The sequence below is a fragment of the Thermobia domestica genome, chromosome 17 (genome assembly GCF_964235325.1).
Source record: "Thermobia domestica chromosome 17, izTheDome1.hap1.1, whole genome shotgun sequence".
Taxonomy (NCBI): Eukaryota; Metazoa; Arthropoda; class Insecta; order Zygentoma; family Lepismatidae; genus Thermobia; species Thermobia domestica.
In genome coordinates, this window is record NC_137470.1 from 126,950,694 (window position 1) to 126,971,275 (window position 20,582).

The 20,582-nt window shown below is 37.1% G+C and overlaps 1 long non-coding RNA gene across 1 annotated transcript in view; it reads right to left on the reverse strand.

Annotated features, from left to right (window-relative positions):
- The window catches only part of LOC145674690 (uncharacterized), a 34,104-nt gene extending 13,726 nt beyond the window's left edge, over window positions 1-20,378 (reverse strand). The window contains exons 1-2 of the long non-coding RNA XR_014129018.1: window positions 20,169-20,378; window positions 5,263-5,510 (exon numbers count right to left, since the gene is read on the reverse strand). This is a non-coding gene — a long non-coding RNA (uncharacterized LOC145674690). The remainder of the gene's footprint in view (window positions 1-5,262; window positions 5,511-20,168) is intronic.
- Between the last annotated feature and the right edge of the window lie 204 nt (window positions 20,379-20,582).

A 20,582-nucleotide genomic window follows, 5' to 3' on the forward strand; every position in this document is an offset into this window, starting at 1 on the left:
ACGAGCCAATCAGGATCGAGAATTAATCGCAAGTTTTAGTGAGGAGGGTAATATAAACAGGAAGCAATAAACTGGAGAAACACAAGTGAAACTTTCAGAATGGAGTTTACATTGACGAAAACAGAAAAAGGTGTACCTTGTGTATTAATGGGAGGCTTTAAGTATCGTTTCTTTCGCCAAGGAAAAAAAGGCTCAAATTGGAGGTAAGTTAATGTAGTACATAATTTTTGCATGTATATAAGCCTATAGCTTGCTAAGTTATGCAAAGCCTACATTAGTATTTTCAGTAGTCAGCTTGACCTATATTTTAGTAAGTTCTGTAAGCCTATATTAGTATTTATGCTAGTCAATAGGATCCATATATACTTTGTTAAAAGATGTAACACACTATTAGTATTAATGTCGGGAAGTTGGACCTATATTTTGTTAAGTGATGTAACCTATATTAATATTTATGCCATTCAGTTGCTTCTATACTTTGTTAAGTAATGGAAAGTTACATTAATATCCATGTCAGTCAGTTGGGTCTATATTTTGTTAAAATATGTGTCTAGTCCCTATTTTAATATTTATGCCAGGCAATTTGTCCTATACTTTCGTAAGTGAATAAGTAAGCCTGCATTAGTATTTATGTCAGTCAATTGGACCTATACTTTGTTAAAAGGTGATGGAAGATATAACATTTTTGCCAGTGAAATAGTGAATACATTTTTCTTTAAATAGTAAGTTTAGAACACGTGATACGATTTAATTATTATTTCCTTTCTTTCAGATGTACTAAGAAAAGCTGTAATGCTAGTATAACAATGGATGAAAATACAAGTGAAGTTTTAGAAAGGAAAGATATTCATAATCATTGTGAAGATGAAGATGGTGTTCAACGGCATTTTCTTAGAGAGAATTGTAAGCGACGAGCCACTGAACAATTGAACGAGAAGCCAAATAAAATTATAAGGCAGGAAGTTTCAAAATTGGAACATCATGACACACTTGATCATAAAGAAATTAAAAGATGCCGAGACGTTATTTATAAAAATCGAAGAAAGGTGACTCCTCGTCTACCCAGAAACACCGTAGAGGCTATACAGCAAATGGTTCAGAAGCAGGATGATATAGCAATTGACGGAGAAAGATTCATCTTTGTTGATGATGAAGCTAATATAATTCTTTTCACGTGTAAGAAAAATATCGAGTAAGTATAATTTCATTTATAACCATTAACTTTGAAATGAGTTTCATTTACAGCATCAAGAAGTAGAATAGGAAGTAGTTGCTTGAACAGAAAAGTTCCTTTTTCCGTCTTATTTCCAAATTATAGTAAAATAGTTTTTTTTTTTTTTTTGATTCTCACAAAATATATCGTAACATAGCATTTCACCTAACGATATGACACTACAGTCTTGTTTACTATTTTCTTTTCTGACACTAATCTTATTTTCTTTTCAGTTTTCTGTGTGAGTTCAGCGGGTTAGAAGTATTTGCAGATGGAACTTTCACTTATGCTCCTAAGCATTTCACACAGTTATATACAATACATGCATATAAAAATGGATATTATCTACCTCTATGTTTTGCATTTTTGCCGAAGAAAGACAAGAATACGTATGTGGCCATGTGGAAGATGATAAGAAACTTAGACAGTAGATTCGACTTGAAAATCATTTACGTTGATTTTGAAACAGCTGCTCACGAAGCCATCAAGAATGTGTTTCCAAATTGTGACATTCGTGGCTGCAGATTCCATTTGGGACAAACATGGTGGCGGAGGATTCAAGCCGACAATGATCTGCGACAAGCATATATGGATCCAAAATCTGAACTAGGTATTATTGATATTATTATGGTCTATTATTCTTTATTATTAATTTAATAATACCATGTGGACTTTGTTTTGTTATATATTAATACAGAATACAGTTGAAAATAGAATCTTATTCTGTTTGACTGAAGAATCTTAATTCAGTCACCATTCTTAAAAGCAAATAAACTGCTGTTCTAATAATGTACGAAATGAAGAAATTATAAAGCCAACAGTAAGATCCATCAATTTCACTACTTTCCCAATGCTTGCTTATTCTAACAAATTATTATTATTATTATTATTATTATTATTATTATTATTATTATTGCTTTTCTTACAGGTTCATGGATAAAGGCATTTTTTGGGTTGCCATATTTACATCCAACAGAAGTATCAGATGCCTTTACTCAACTAATATCAATGACGCCGGATGATACAGGGCATAAATTTTCCGATTACGTCCTAGAAAACTACATAGAAGACGGTTGCAAGTAAGTAGCTTCCTTTTGAATTTCATCTATAGTATCACATGCTTCAATAACTCTTAATACTGCAAAAACTGTTGTCCTAGTTTGAACACAACATTAATGGTTGTGCTGATATGGTATTTTCTCTCAATGCAACTTAATTATAGTGAAATTTTCTTCTGTCTTCATGTAAGACGTAGATTAAAATGCAGGTTTTGATAGTTGTAAACAAATTACGGACCAAGACTATAAATATTTCTTGAATCTAGTGTTATAAATGTTTTAGTGTTTTATATAAATTGTCAATAATTGTGTGCATGAACTAAGGATCTTTTTATTTTATTAATTTTAGGTATCCACCTGTCATGTGGGCGTCTATACCATCCACGATGCGTCGGACGACAAATGGACCAGAAGCTTTTCACAGACATTATAATAGTCAATTTTACTTCCCTGCTCCTGATATTCATACGGTGATTTCTGCTTTGTTAGAGATCCAAACGGAAACTGCCATGAAAATAACGTCCATATTAAAAGGAATTTCAAAGGCCCAAAGACCAGCAGAAGTCAAAAGGAGCGAGTTTGTCATGAGGAAGTATGCTGAGTTCAGGAATTCGCAGAGAAACTATGAGAAGGCACGTATGACATTTTTAAAAGCTGTAGGATTTAAATTTCAAGCATTCAAACTGTAAAATGAAATTTTCTGTAAATAAGTATGTTGCTTTGTAAATATTAGAATGCAATAAAATATATCTCATAAAGGAATAGCTTTATACATTTCATTTCGATGCAAAATTTCACACAATTCCTTAAATCCTGTTGTTGGCAACGTCGCGGCGGAAATTTGCGCAATTTCAGCACTTTCTGCTCCTCGTTAATAAGACATAAATTACTTAGATTATCAACGATCTAATCTTTAGAAAAATTTGCGCAATGTCGTTGCATCGCCAAGCAGGCCCGCAGCCAGAACATTAAGTCAGGGAGCAGAGACATTTGTGGGGCGATGATTTGATTAGCTTTAAATTCATACATATATATATATTAACAAACAATTGAAAATTTCAAAGTGGTTGGAGGCTGTTTGTACGAGGGGCCCAACTTTCCTGTCCATCCATACCTACGAGCCTGTAACCAAGTACTATTATAGTGGCACTATGCACTGAGAAAACAATTGAAGGTTTTTTGTGCTGGATTTCAACTCTAACCAATAAGAAGACTCAGAGGAAACACTCGTATGTTTAAGAGAAATATTTCTTTTAAAAAAACGAAAAATTTCCTGAAAACATACGGATATTTCTAGACTTGATGGTGAATTCAGTTGCAAGGAACTGGCTTCCTTGAAAAGCCTCAAGAAAGCACACACAAGTACCTTGCTTCATCTGCCAACTTTTAGAAAACTCGTCTTTATTATTTCAAGATGGGGAAAATTTACGACCAATCTGTTAAATATTTATCTTCAAGAAATAGGGGTTACTGTAAAATTACAAAGAAACACAATCTGTATTCCATGAAGATCGGGAAATTTATCATGCAGCATATCTTTTAAGATTACGTAAACCACCCTCACACACGTTGTATGGTTTTAAAACAAGAAAGTTTTACAATCGGTTTCATAAAATAAGATCATTCAATTTTGCTGGAATATGGCCTAAATTTTTCTAACGAATCCAAGTTGTTAACAGTTTGAAGTTGAAATAGGGCAACAATGAGGGGTGAGTTTTCTCTCTCATTTTAACTAAAATATTTCCGTGAAAAGTCGTAAAAGTACTCATATTTTTGTTAAACATAATGGGCCTTGTGCAGAGTCATTTTGACATGTGATTAGCGTCGTACTAAAGACCTGACTACTGCAGGAAGCATATGTTAGTCGAATTCTTCAGTATGGCAATAATCACGGCGTTATATTAATAGTTTGACTAACACATGATGCTAGCTGCCGAATTTAGTAACACGTAAGTGAAGTTAACAACAATTTGTATCAAAAGAGACCAACCACGATTTTTTCCGCAGGGTTGTCCAAATACAATAGGAGGAATCAATATAAGAGATAATAGGACTCACCTAACTTAGTTTTTCCTGAAGTATTTGGACAGCCCTGTGAAAACTTCGAGGTTGGCGTTTTTCAATGTAAATCGTTGTTAACTTTAGGTTAGTAAGTTAGCATCACACATTAGTCAAGCTCTTAACCCCTTGCGTACCAGGACATCCATGTGGATGTCATGAAAACGAATCTCTTATTAAGAGTCGTTTTAATCCTGGAGATGCTGAAATTTGTTAGTGGATGCAAGGCAAGAGTTAGTTCTACCTTAGGTGACAGCACCTTACTGACAGAAAAGAAAAAAAATGTGTTGTCTGAGTTGGTAGAAGGCCTAAGGGAGCATTCAATTACAATGCACATATGTATGTGGGAAGGAAACATTTGTTTTTGATATCCAGTCAGTATTGCCAACCTCAAGCAGCACAAAATCCCTTCAGAACATCAGAATTTCTTTTTCTCAGTCCAAATGTTCCACAATGCAAATAATTCTTTATCAGTAACGTGAATGCTCTCCTCACGCGTGCACAGTAACTATGCCATATATAACGGTCTAGACAGTCTTTTAGCAGTAAATGAAACTGGTGTTACAGCACGCACATAGGAAAATAACAGCAGGAACGCAAGGGGTTCAATGCTAAAAGTGACTTAGCATGTGCACCAATGTATTTTCTTTTCCGACATTAGAAACGTGCTAGTACAGTTTGGCGTTGAAATTATTGGGAGGAAGGATGAAGTAGTCTCTTGCTTCTACAATGCAAAGCTTCAGTATTATAAATATATGAATTAAAAACTGGATCAGTTTATCAATAATATTAAAAGGAGCAATCCGAAACTAAAACAATATACCAATAATGGCACAGTAACGCACTGTCATTGAAGAGGACTGCGGTCTCTCTGCCTATTTCTTACAATACATATAGCAAAGTATACATTAAGTATGAAAAGATAGTACTTACTTCTTTCCGAATTCTTTCTTCGTATCAGTTTCTTTGAAATACCATTGGCTCCAGTGTTAGACTATTAAGAAGGTATAGGCATAGTTGGAAGCTACTTCTTTTTTGCCACGTTTCCTAACGCCATTCTCTGTTCATGTGCAATAGTCCTCTCCTTCGCTTTCTTCTTCCTTCCTCTCCTCTAGCAGCATTTTCCTTTTCTAGAATTTCTTCTTAATTCGAGTGCGTAACGTCGAGTAACAGAACTATGACTGGAGGAATAAAAATCAAACTTCAAATTAGGTTACTCGTTTCTGCTGTCATTGAAATGTTTGTTATAAACATATTCGACGTTTTGTTTATACACAAAACACAGATGGGAGAAAGAAGCAAAGGTTTCAAACAAAGAAGATGGAAGAATAAAAACTGTTTTAGATTGACTTCTATATGAAGAAATGAACAATAACATGAATCACTGGACATAGATTTGCGCTTTCTGTGCATGTGTTTAGAAACGACATTCTTTTCTCCTAACCATACGCTAACATTCTACCACGAAAAGCTTTTTATTAGTGTAAATAATGTTAGGTGTGATCAAAAAGTACAGTGAATGTAGTTGCACAGTGGCATCTATCAATGTTTTATCCATTTTAACTACTACGCCCAGTAACATGAACATTTGGTGCAGTCATTGTCGAGTTTGAACGAGTTGTGACATGTTAGTTGGCTTCTAGAGGCAGAAGACTGCGGCGTTGTTAAGTGTCTGTCGCTTGCCAACATTAAGTTTTGTTCTAAGCAGCTAAAAGGTGCCAAAGAAGCTCAAGCAATATCAAAATCAGTGTATGGCGATAAAGCGGTGGCAATGCAGACTGTTTACATGAGGTATGAGTGATTGAAAAGCGGCAAGGAGTCAATTGAAAACGAGCAACGATTGAGACGTCCTTCGAGGTCAGAAATAGATGAAAAGGTGGCACAAATGACTTGTTCAAACAGGCGAATGACTACTCGAGAGTTTTGCAAACAACTAAACATATCGTATGGATCCGTGAAAAGCATTTAACCTCCGAGTAAATGGGCAAATGGCTTCCATCTTCAACATGAAAACGAACCATGCCACACTTTGTTTTTCATCCGCGAGATGTTAGCCGAAAAAAATATTCCTGTCTGTTTACATTCGCTGTGCTCTCCAGATATAGCACCATGTAACTTATGACTCTTTCCAAAACTTAAAACCCTGCTTAATGGAAAGCGTATTAACACCATTCCTGACATTGAGAGGGCCACCACAGAGCAGCTGAACGCCCTTCCAAAAGAAGCCTTCCAGAAATGCTTCCAGTCATGGATTCCACGTTGGGTCATTGCTAGCAAGGACAGTAGTTTCAAGGAGATTAAATCAAATTCCATTTAAGCTTGTTACTTTGTTTCTAATAAAATTATTCATCGTATTTTTGATCAAACCTCGTATTTCTGCTAAGCATCACATAAAACAGGATATGTAAGACAACGTCGCGTAGCTTGCATTGGGTAGGGTAATTTTGGGTAATATGGACAGTTCGATAATATGGACAGAACTAAGGTTTTAAGAGTATTACTCATACCAGAATTAACCTAAAACTGAATTTGTTAGTTAAAAGGTGGATACAAACGTGCATGACGGTTGAGTTGTTATTTTGTGTTATTTTCAAAAAGAAAGGTAAGTATGATTTGCATATTTTGTTGTTTGTATATTTCAGTATCATGCATATAAGGAATTTATGCACTATTGTCTTTTGAATACAAAAGTCAGCTCATTTATGGTCATCTACAGACATTGCATTATCACTATACAGCTAAGGATGGAGTTGACCGGTTACATTCTGACTACAGTGTTGCAAATTAATAAACTTTGTCATTACGTATAATATGGGCATATTCATTTTGTACAAAATGGGCAGTTATAATAAGCATGCACTGAAACACTGAAACATTTTCATGTTATACATACCTTTTCTATCTTAAAAAAGAATGTTTTAAAAAATATTGTAAGCGCAAAAATTATATTTTACTTCAAAGTATACCTATATCTGACTTCAAATAATTGGGTACACCCAACTGACAAATCTCTCTTTTATTATTTGTAGGGCAAAGATTGGCATTTTATTCAAGTAGAGCCTAGAGTATTTATGCTTCATCTTAGGGAAGTACGTGTATATTGTATACAGATAATGGGACAGCAGGAACACTTTAAACTATTATAAGTTCTTTTGGAAATGGTATGGTGGTCCCATTCCAGGGGTCTGGACCCCCCCAAAACTTCGTAACTCAGCATACATTTGTACACTTTTTGATACAACTATACTTGTTGAGCATAGAAATACTTCATATAGACTAAATATTTGACCCTACTTATCATCTGTACTATTTCTTTTCTGATAAAAAAAAAAAACAATCTAATTTTATCATTTGTCGTGAGAATATAGGTGTCAGTATGTCAGTACTTAAACATTACTTATCTTTAATTTTCTTCTGTAGAACAACACCCGTTTGCTACTATATAAACATAGTGTCTTGTATTATTGGACCCCCAAACATTGGACCCTTTTAATAAAAATTTCTAGGTACGTGCCTGGTCCATTCCATGTGTCACAAGGTACATTGAAAGGACAATAGCCTATTTAACAAAACTTAGTGTTAATAAATATTATTATTTATGGGAGCCTTGATAGTTCACGTCTTATTATAATGGACCTAGATCACATTTTTGACTCATTTTTGTGTGTGTGTTTTTAAATATTGTGGTAAACCTATTGGACGCTGCGTTTAATCATTCATTTTCGTATTGTGTCATATGGAGTAATAAAGTTTTATGTTGAAGTGCGTCCCCTCAAATGGCGGAAAGATCAAATGACAGGCAGTTGCCCCCTCCCCCAAAATTACGGCACTGCTTTGAAGTTTCTTGTTTTGGAACTTTGAACAATTTAACAATCACTTCTTTCATTCTAGTGATTACAGGTTAAGACAGAACATAAGCATTTGTATCCGTGAACACATTTCATTGGAAAACAAACGATGCCAAAGTATTGATGGACGTCTAGACCCACCCATTTTTGCTTCGAACTCAAGATAATAAGCTAAGCAGATTGACATTCGTGCAGTGTCGGACTAGCAAAGTCGAGGGTCCTTAACTCTCATATATATATGTCTTAAGTATAATATATATAAATACTTACTCATACTTAAGTATAGTTCCTTAAGTCTCCACGTTCATAATTATTTATTTATGTAAATGTTGCTGCTAATAAAGATTAAAATCACTTAGCCCATCCAACATACTTATTCCATTGTTAACTACTAATCTCGTTCCTAAAAGAGGGCTTAACCCTCTGAAAGGCAGCTAGCCCTTCAGGCTAGCCTGTAAAAAAACTTAAGTATATGCTCATACTCATACTTGCTCATAAATACTCATACTTAAGTATAATATATAGAAACTTAACGTGTCAGTTGCAAATCATGATAAGTGACAAAATCATATTTTCTGTATTGAATAAAATGTGCAGTAGAAAATACATCGCAAAACATGTTGCAATAATACTGAGACAATCAAACGTAATCATGAAGTTACTTCAGTTACTTTGACAGTTTTTTACGCAGTTCTTTGCTTGATGAGGCAATCAAATCAATTACTTATTTTTGTCCATTTTCCAGAGAACAGCCTGGACAAGAGAGATAGTATATACGCATGAGACGATGTACGCATGAGGCAACAGGTAAAACCGAATAAACGCAAGGAACTGTTAAGCCTGTCTCAGACGGGACTGAAGTAAGGCTGATTCACGATCTAAAATTCACGGCCTTACTTAACGATCGTGTGAGAAGTAACTTGCACCTAGTTCAGGTTGTAATTTTCTGCTATCCTTATTTGGATCCTGACTTAGAAGAAATAGAAGCAGTTTTTATTTTCTTCTGGACTTGCATACAACTACCAATCAGGAAAGAGTAGCGCCTGACGACATTCAACTTTATTTCTCGCTGTAATTTCAAAACAATGCTGCCTGGACAATTGAAGCATTTATAGTATTAATAGAGTCATACGAAAAATATAATTTTTTATAACGTGAAGCACGATTTATATATTTTTTTAAACAAATGCAAGAATAAAGACCTTAGAGAAGGTATGCAGTGAAGTAAGTAGTGTCTGCCCGAACACTACAGGTGTCAACAAATGTAATTACATCTTTTAAAAGAGTAAAAATAAATGATTTAAGTATATTGTGCAATTTGGATACCAAAGAAAATGTAACGTGTTTAAAAAAAAGGGCATTACTGCTGTATCGCCGGACCAATTTGAAAATCGAAAAAAGTACCAAAATGTACTGCATTCGGTTATATTTGGTTGGATTACATTACGCTACGTTATATTACGTCATTAGATGTATAAGTAGTAGCAGTAGGAACGGGTTAGAAGCCCCGCAGGGGTTAGTTGGGTTCTGTTCTCGACATGAAATGGGCAAATTAAAGACTTGCCCAAATTTTTCTTGCCCCTTTTGCAATCTATGGATCCGTAACGTAGTAAAACAAGTGTACCTCTCCGCGAAATAGTCCGTCCGCCTCCACATACAGTGACGCTTATAACATCAAAAACAACCAAAAAATACAACCATTCTCTTAACTTTTACTATTCCCCTTGCCTGACTTTCACTCATTCTTCCTCACTAACTTAAATAAATTCTCCAATTGACACGGTAAATTTCATAAAATTGGTCCGACGATACAGCAGTTAACCCAAAAAAGCGTGCAGGTTTAGTTTTGGCGCACCACGCGAAATAATTGTTCAAAAATTAGAATTCTTTTAACAATTACCTTCTTATTGTTTTCTAAATTTATGCTGAACGACATGAAAATATCCACATGGCATTGTTAAAATTCAAGGAGGTATCTAAGGAATTGTTGAAAAATTATATATATTTTTTTAAGATTTACGTATAAATACAGCGTCCAGATGCAAGTGTAAAAACTACAGCCCAAAAAACACAAAGCAATCTGCACTAGGTCGCCACTAAAAAGCACAAATGCTATAACGGAGTCATAGCAGGGCGTAGCTGAAGGGCCCGAGCGTTAGCGAGGGGATTCGTCTGAAAGGAGCAGGCGCGTCAGCGAAGATGGGTATAGGCATAATAGAGGCTAGTGGAACCTAGTGGGTTTTGCGGATGATACGAGATTCAATAGCATTTGCCATGATTTCATACTAGTAGCGTTCCATTTGTGAAAAAATATTCAACTTCTGTACACTGTGCAGAAATTCACTGCATAGTTTCTGTGGAAAATAGTTTCTATACAGGCATCTTTCATATCAACTCACTTATTTTGTCCGCCGTAAAGCACTTGTAATAATTTTACACTAGTAATCCTACACTTTTAAACATAAAATTCAGACGTGATGCGCCAAAAACAGAAACAACTAGAGTTAATTGTCATCAGTGTTGTGTGGCTTTCGTGCAATTTTAGGTAACAGTTCTACAATGCTGTAACAATACAAAAAGTCCATGTGGGGTTCTTGCATGAGAGGGTTTCTTGGTGCGGTATAAGTTTACTTTATGGGCTATGTGGGCATTTTTGGGGGGTACTGAACTGAGCGAATACACTCAGTACCTATATTAGAAAACTGCTCTTTCTTCTTCATTTTAGCTTTCAGCGCCGGATAACTGCCCTCATTTACATATTTAGACAAGTCATTTGATTTTCAGTTCTACAATCTGGTGGATGCAAGAATCTACAAACCATTTTTCAGCTGATACAAACTCCCCCATGTTCGTATCTCGTTGCCGAATTTTCGCAGTTGCTAATTTCAATAGCGTATGGAGCTCTGAATAATCCATTCCGTAGATTTTTTTTTTTAGGGATGAGGATCATCTGTAAGTAGTTCATTATTCATCATTGAAAATACGGTGTTTTCCTGTGCATTATTGCGGCGAAGAATTCACTCCCTGGGCCAGCAGCTCCTCTTTACTCTCTCTCTTTCTTGTTTTTATTGATGAGAGGGCAGTAGCGGATCCAGAGGGCGATCTCCCCTCCCCCAGAAGAGGAAACTTTCTTATTTTATATATATATAAATAAAACCAATCCCAGAGTTTGAACCTCTTAGTACTAGGCTAGTCGACAAAGCGTTACCCCCCACAGCGAACGCGGCCTAAGTGGCTACACGGTAATTTTAGTTTCACCAAAGTTGTAAATCATACTATGAGCCAGTCAGGGTTTCCAGGTCTTTTCATTTCCTGCGCCAGAAGTGGTAGACCTGGATTCGATTCTAGGCAGGAGGTTATGTGGTTAGGGTCCCACGTTGAGCTGTAGTTCACGTCTGATGTAGCCTCGCTGATATAGTCGAAAGAGACGGAGCAAGAGGCATTTTTTTAAGATATCCTCTGTATCGAAAACAAATATTAGACCCCAATCAATAAATCCCAACATTTACACTACTTTATACTTTACTAGCTATGCACGTGCCTTTGGAGAATGGGGTTCCGGATGCGAATCCTGTGGGAGATCATTGAAAAGTTTCAGCGCATAAAGGTAGTTTAGATTCCACCTTAAACTGTAGGTTCACATCTTGTATAGCTTCGGTGCTGAAAGGACCGCTAAATTCCAAGCCACCAAGTATAAAATTTACATCATGATATTTTAAACCAATTCTCTGGTTTAATCTTTTAATTTTTTTTCCTCTCATGATTTTGGCTTCTTCTGAAATTCCTACTCTCTACCAATTTTAGCACCTTATTTTCAGTTTCAGAACAAAGTTGATAAAACACGAGCAGTTACAGTTAAAATAAATAAATAAAATAAAGTAAACATATCTTTCCCAGGAATATTTCTAAGCTGCATGGAAAGAAATGTCTGGAAACTGAAACACTATGTGTTTGTTTTACAAAACTAAATTTCGAAATAATTTGGCAACGTAGTTTTTCGGTCATTTCAAAGACTGGAAAGAGAATAAGATGTATTGAATCCCAATTTAAAATTATGGTCTTTGCTGTTTAAAACATTTTCGATATACCTAAGTACCAAACTATTAGAGGTGGCATTTTCCGCCTTTCTACTGTGCACACATCTATGGCTTAGACCAAAGAGAATTGCACACATCTAAGGGCAATTGTTCCATCATCCACCACATAAATAGACGCATAGGCGACCCTGGCCCTTTCGGACTGTTGCGCCTTAAGGTTTGGTATATATTAGGTATATTGGAAGTTGGCACAACTTTAACAAAGTATTTATTATTATTATTATTATTATTATTATTATTATTATTATTATTATTATTATTATTATTATTATTATTATTATTATTATTATTATTATTAATTATTATTCATAGTGAACATCAATTTGGCTCGATGTAGCTCTACTTAACAGTATTAAATGAAATCATAAAATAAGAATATTCTTACCTTCTTCATTCTGAGAATTCCATTCCATTCCCTCCCAGTCTGGAACAAATATCGCAGCCACTCTGCCCTGCCACGACAAAACGCTGTAACTTTGGCGGAGCAGTTTTGAGAAAAAGAGCCGTAAAGTCGCTACAGACCGGCTAATTTCCTACTTACATCGAAATTCTCTTTGGTATATTTTCAAAAGTATTTGACTCAGCTCAATGCTGGGCCTGGTGAACATAAGTATCGGTGAGGGAAATTCAAAAATTCTTATAGCGACAAAACAACGATACTCAAGTTACAGCGTTTTGTCGCGACACGGCAGCACTTCTCTCCACATTTTTATTTTTAAGTCACGATTCATGTAGTTCGGATCTCTTAAATCATATAGGCATGGCCTATTTTGTAATTCGATTATAAACGCCTCTGTGTTAAACACACTAACCATGACTGGATATGTACACAGGACACGTTTTCAAACACAACTGAAAATTTCTCTTTGTGATTACACTTGTGGTTATCTGTTTGGGGGTGGAGTTCGAGCTTCGGAGATAGGGGCTCAAATTCAAGTTATTTCGTTGTTTCATCTTTTGCCTAAAGCCAAATATTTTGCTTATAGATTACCATGGCATCAGCTAACTGTCAATCAAGTGTATCACGAGAAATCACCCTATTGTGTTACATAGATTTTTCTGTGATTAGCTAATTTTTCGGAATTTCCTTCTATTTTTGTGAATTTTCTTTTGTTATACACACACATACTTTATAATAGCAGAGTTCCATTCTCTGCACAAAGCGTCTTCCAAGCAGCTGTTTTTTGCTACAATCCCCTTGCCTGGCAACACGTCTTTCCTTTCTGTTCTTCCTTTTGAAATCTTTTAAACAACAGGCGGTCTATTGTTCCGACTTGCACCAAATAGGCTCGAGCCGACGTTTTTTCAGCGATTTTATTGCTTTCGCGTTCATGTTTAGCCGCTCAGATTTAAATACATTGTCAGCGTATTTCAAGCATACGCAGGAGCAATAAATGCGCTTTGCGATCGCTTCAAATAGCCGGGGACTTAAAGGTAACTCTAAGTAGCAGTATTCCAACTCCTGCCAGAAGTCCCTCCTGGATCCGCTCTTGGGGGAGGGGATGGCGGACTTTGTGTCAACAACATAGCAGATATCGCTGCTATGGCTATTTCGTCCTCTTCGGATGAACTCATGTTGTGAAATAAAAAAACAATAATATTTACAATTATCACAGTTGATTGTAAATACAGTGTAATACAGCAGAATGGTACACAGCGTAACATTCTTCAAGTGTTTTTCGACTGTTTAATACAGCGGCCACGAGAGGCTCTGCTGGTAAAACCTACCTAGTTTTAAGGATCGTGTGAGACCCCTACATCACCTGAGGATAAAAGAAATCGCATGGAAGGTTGAGTTGAGCAACACTGTCAAATTGTAGCCTGGATTGAGACCCCCTTTCCGGATCCCGGCTTTTTGGACTATTTTTTAGACTTTTAGTCAAAGAGCTACTGCATCGTCACTATTTATCCTAGGATCATGGTTAATACCTCATTCTCTTCATAATGGAGCTGGCTTTCAAATGGTACCACTTGCATGTTCATACCATATACCAGGAGCGGGAAAAAGATGTCAAAGGGAAAATTTTGGAGGGAAATTTTTTCTCGCATTTTGGGCCCCTCTGGAGCGGCCCTGTGTAAACGTAGCCATCTAGAAAAACCTGATAAATAGTACTTGGTATACTGAATATGTGTGCCAAATTTCAAGTTTCTATCTTGAATACTAAGGGCGGGAGAAATTTTATCAGGAATTCCCACCATGCCCCAAATTACCGTAAAACACGATGATCTCAGGTAAAAAATTTCCTGAAACATCCCTAATTACCCTAGGGACATGTTTCGCCCATCATTCTCTTCAGAATAGAATTGCCTTTCAGGCGGTATGACTCACGTGTCTCCATCATGTATCTGAGGCGGGAAAATCCCGAAAAGGGGATTTTTTTGGGTCTAAATATCCTTTTTTCAACTTTGAGCCACTCTGGACCCTCATGTTTTAACGCAGAGATCTGAAAAAATCTGATAAATACTACTAGATGGGCTGAATATTTATGCACAATTCCAATTTTCCAGGTGCAAAAGTAAGCCCGCCAAAAAATATATACCGACAATATCCCATATTCCCATATACAGAGGGAAATTTTTAAACATTCCCTGAGACATCCCCTAATTACCCTAGGATCATGGTTTTCACATCATTCTCTTCAGAATAAAACTGCCTCCATCATGTATCTAAGGCAGGAAAAGCCCGTGAAAAGGGATTTTTTGGTAAAAATTTCCCTTTTTCAACGTTTAGCCCCTCTGTATCCCCCTGTTTTAACACAGAAGTACGAAAAAAATCTGATAAATACTACTCGGCGGACTGAATGTTTGTGCACAATTTCAATCTTCTAGGTGCAAAAATAAGCCCGCTAAAAAATAATACTGAAAATGTCCAAAATTCCCCTATACAGAAGTATATTTTGATAAAAATTCCCTGACACTTCCCTAATTACCCTAGGGTCATGTGTCGCACATCATTCTCTTCAGAAAAGAACTGCCTTTCAGGCGGTACCATTCACTTGTCTCCATCATGTATCTGAGGAAGGAAAATCGCGAAGAAAGGGATTTTTTGGTAAAAATATCCCTTTTTTCAACATTTTGCCTTTCTGGATCCCCCCTGTTTTAACGCAGAAATCTAAAAAAAAAAAAAATATGGTAAATACTACTCGTTGGACTGAATGTTTGTGCAAAATTTCAATCTTCTACGTGCAAAAATAAGCCTGCCAAAAAATAATGAACATAGACCGGCCCCGCAATATTAAAAGAAAATATATATTTTAGAATTATGACGTCATCACCTCCTATGTCTCGACAAAGGAAGGTGTGAAACCATACGTAAAGTCTTCTACAATGCCTCTGGACTTGAAAAACAAACAAACAAAAAAAAAAAGAAAAGAAAAGAAAAGAAACGGACGAAAAAGCTCAAATAGAAGTTATAACGCAATGTACCATGAAACACCCGTATGGTACAAATTGTACCATGGGATCCCCAACCGTGTGAGACAGGCTTTAGGGACTAGAAGGGGCCTTTGAGAAGTACGAAATTTTACTGGGTTACTGAGCCGTACTGATATGAGCAAGGGGAGCCCGAGAATACTTCTTTGGAAAAACGAACTTACGCTTTCGCAATCTTTCTGGTAGGAAGACTCTAGAAAGCATTTGTGATCACCAAAATTCGATCAAGGCCTACAGGTCCTGCGCCTCGTGATCCCTGCGGGCCTCTCGGGCCCTTGGCGATTGGCAAGTAGCCAACGTGGCCAGTCCGGCACTGGATGTCATAGTCAATCACCATAAAATGACATAAATACTTTGTATCTATTATTTGAACACCAGCACATCACACTCAATATGCGTTGCATATATAGAACAGACTATAGTGTCATAGTTACGATGTCGATTTCAGTTATCTACAATGGGTTGTGAACGAAGAATACTAAATGTGTCCTGCATTTCACAAATATATAATTCTTGGAAGGTACGAATAAAATAGATCGTGTGAATTCATTACACTCTTTCAAAATAGCAAGATCATAATATTGAGGGTGAGGGGTGTAGTGGGGCCACTCCGTTGTATTACAATAAACAAATGGATCAAACGGATCTTTCTGATTACTCTATTTAAATTAGTCACTTTTCGTTTTGAAAATAGCATACTTATAACCCCTTAGGGCATTTGTGCCGCAGAGTAGGTCGAAACGTTAAAATTTTGTCATCATGGGCGTCCGAAGCAGAAGGCAGGGTGGGGCCTTGCCCCCACATCTGGCTCACGAAATTGTATAAGTAATATAGCAAACCACGTACGTACATTAAATACCAGACGTAATGTAGCAACCATGGAGATGGACCCCCCTCTAGAAAATTTTATTCGGGCGCCCCTGTTCGTCATATATTAGGGAATTTACTATTATTACATTAGAAAGTGTTACTCAAGAAAGAAGTTGCGTTCCTCGGTTGAGATTCACTTTACCGTTTAGTGAATAAATAAATAAATACTCTGTCGGTACATGAAACTCAAACCGATCTGTGCTAACTGACCACTAGAAAGCACGAATGTTATCTAACCGAGTCTGGGCAGGGCGATGCTTGTTGACTCCCGCACTTGCGTCAGTAGAAAGCAGGCGCGTTAGGGATGGTAAGCGTACGTGCCAACGAGGATATCGCTTTTAAAAAAAGTAGATTTAGTTCGGTCAATTGCTTTCATAATGCATTTACTGCGATTGAAGCAATAAATTGAGGAGTGTAGGGGGCACGGTGGCTCAGTGGTTGAACGCTTACCTCTGATGCGTGGAGTCCCTAGTTCGATCTCCGGCCAAGTAAGCTTGTGGTGAACAACATCATGACTGTGTTTCTTCTCGGGGTACTTCCCACATTCTCATTACGTCACTTTTCCATTATCATTCATTTGCCTTAATCATTGCCTCCCTTAGCCTCAGGGGCATAATCATGGGAGGTTAACCTCAATGATTTCAGTTCATTTCATGAAGAAAGGACCTGAGTTTGTTTTAGGTAGCCCTCAGATATTAAAGAAGAACTTTTAAATCCATGACTGCAGACCTTTCTTGCGCTCAACCTATAGTTCAATGTTGCGTTAACACAGTTCTAACACCTTCGATACCTGCCCTTTCTATACACAAAGTTACATGTAGATATAGAGAATCAAAAAGTTCATAAGCCAAATTTAAGAAAAAAATGTGACTATTGTCCTTCTATAATAATCGATTCTATTATACATTCACATGATCACTATGATATTCATATTTAGATTTGTAATTTTCTCTCCATTTCTTTATTTTTAAGCAGGGATGAAAAAAGAACCGGTTCTGGTCTGCTTTTGAACCGGTTCAGGCACCAAGAACCCATGCTAAAGATAGGAACCTGTTCGGAGCGTTTTCACAAGAACTGGTTCACTTTCCATCCCTGTTTTTAAGGTATTTTCATACTTACCACACTTTCTGCACAATTTCAATAATTAATTCATGCCTCTCCCCGAAACGTAATAACTCCTGCTTCTCACCAACATTTGTTATAAAATTGAAAATCGAAATTTCACATCCGTTACATGCAGAGACGTATGCAGAAGGTGGGTCCTGGGGGTTAAACCCCCCAGAAATCACGTCTTTTCTGTAAATTTAGTCTAATTTTAGGGTGATTTCTGTAAATATTAATATAATTATTCTCATATTGAATTTGGATCCCCTCAAAAGCTTTGGACCCCTCCCGAAATAAATTTCTGCACGTACCTGGTTACATGGAACTGCCATCTTACAATACGAGAAACTAATTGCCTCATTGCGCTCCAATATATGACGTGAGCATGCCGTCAATTAAATTACTACGAAAAACACGCAGGTTTTAACGTAGCCAAATAAAACATTTTTTTTTTTTTTCGTTTGTATGAATTTCACGAAAATTAATCGATTTACCATTTCTTTTCCGTAAATTTGATGAATTTTTCATATTTCTGTTCATACTCTCCGGCACTTAACCCCACCTCAGTGACGGCGCTACAGGGGGCCGAGGAGGGGCGACCGACACACCATTATTTTTTCTCGCCCCCTCTTCGCCCCTTCATTTTTCTATGTACAACCGGTGAATAATATAATAATATGTACAACCGATAATAATAATAATACTCAAAGCAAAACAAGTGTGGCTATCTCGTCTCCCCAAAATTTTTCTTACCTCCCCTCGTGCCCCCGTACCATTACGAGTCTAGCACCGCTTCTGCTCCACAGTATGGGGGCGCGGTGGCTCAGTGGTAGAGCGTTCACCTCCTGTGCTTGGGGTCCCTGGGTCGATCCCAGCTCGCGCCGTGTGGACGTTGTGGTGGACAAACACCGTGCTCGTGGGTTTTCTCGGGGTTCTCCTGTTTCCTCCCACTTTCTTCATTTCACTCCTCTCTCATCATCACCGTCTCCTTTAGCCTAACCGGCATAACCATGGGACGTAAAACTTAAAGATTTCATTTCATTTTTTCTGCCCCACAGTATTTCTAGATTCACACATAAAACTTATGATACCGTTTATCACTAATTTTCTAACAGCTATTCTTGACTTGATTCGATGGTGTGCTTATGGAAATCATAGTACTGATTTGGGTACCATCTTAACCATTATACACTATTTCTTATAGCTTCGGTGTTGAATAGGAATTTCGAGACGACACACAAGGCGGGCAAAACACTTCGAACAGAAACACACATGCTTTTCTAGACAAGACCGCTTTCAAAATACTGATGAGAGGAGTTATTACCCAATCAATTAACGAAACTTTAAAAAAAATGAACATCGACTAGAGAAAACGTACACTTCCTATTACCACTTATGACTTTTTCCCCTTTCAACTACAGTGTTGAATTCAGGCATGTTCAAGGAGGGGAAGGGCTGAGCCTCCTCTAGAGTATATATGCGTCCCTCCCAAAATATCTATAGACATGCATTCAAATATTTGATTTTTCCTGTTTAATGTTTTTCGGAAATAAGAATCTTAAAAGCAAAGATATTTTTCGTTTTGAAGAAAATTAGTTTCTTCTTTTGCCCAACCTAATTGTTCTAGTTAACAAACCGCGTTCTCGTATAACCCCGTGTTAGCCTTCATCTTCCTCAGGCCCGTAGCCAGCCCAAAAATGTAGAGGGGGCGGTAGAAGTTAGGGGGGCGATCCAATCATATTATAGTCCATCATCATATTATAATTCATTTGCAAGCCTGCCGTCAAAATTTTAGGAGGGGCCAGTAAAAATTTAGGGAAGACCGGACCCCCTAGTCCCCCTCTCGATACGGGTATGACCCTCCTGACTCATTATTCTTATATGTATTGCGTAGGATTCAAGAGGCCTTCTTGCACTGCTGGGAGTAAGGGAGGAAGGCAAAAAGTCAAAAAGGGAGTCTCACATGGAGGTGTAATGTGAGTAATTTTTACATTGCTTTTTAAAGAAAGGTTTCTGTGCTTTGTGCTTTGTGCTCATTCCGACATTCACCTGGTGGGACTACGGAAATTCTTTGGAAAATTTGGCTTAGAATGGCCTTGCCGGACCAAATTCAGAAGTGTGTTTTTAGTATGTACCGTATTCCTTAAATTTTTATTGCCCTCCCTCCCCCTTCGACAAAAGTCTGAATTCAACGCCGACTACAAACAAAAGCAAGTGGCTACTGTTATGACATGTTAACGCGTCGAAAATTACAAAACAGCCTCCTATAAAAATCACAAAAATATAATGAAAAATGACAGTGAACTAGCAGCAGTATCAAAGAACACAGAGATCAATTTTTGATATTAAACACGAGCTTACACTAGATGAAAAATTAAAAATGTATAACATATGCTCTTATCATACAGTTTGAAGAATAATAAAACTGGCTAAAATAATACTAAGCAAGACAATGCAATTTAATGTTAAAAATAGATCGCATACTTACGTGTCCCGTTTAAAAATGGAAGATGCCTAGACAATGGTTGAAAACAAGGAATGCTGCGGCTAAAACCTGCCATCTTATTACCTGATATCCATTGAAGAATACATTTTTCAAGGTAAGGTCCTGAGATCTTACTAACAATAATTTACTATCAGTTATAGATAATTAGTGGCACTATCGCTAAAAGCAGTCCAACTTCTAAACGACGCACAAGATGGCGGGATGTTTCAGCTCCAATTAGAATTGGCGGGAGAGAGCCCAGAGTCTTCCACTACAAGTTTTATCCTATTGGCTGGAAAGCGCCCAGAGTCTTCCACGTTCCGCCCTGTTGCCAATTCTATCTTATATGCGTATTATACATTGCATACTGCAGAATTGCGTAAGCACTGGACGAATGAGTCAAAGAACGGCATCAAC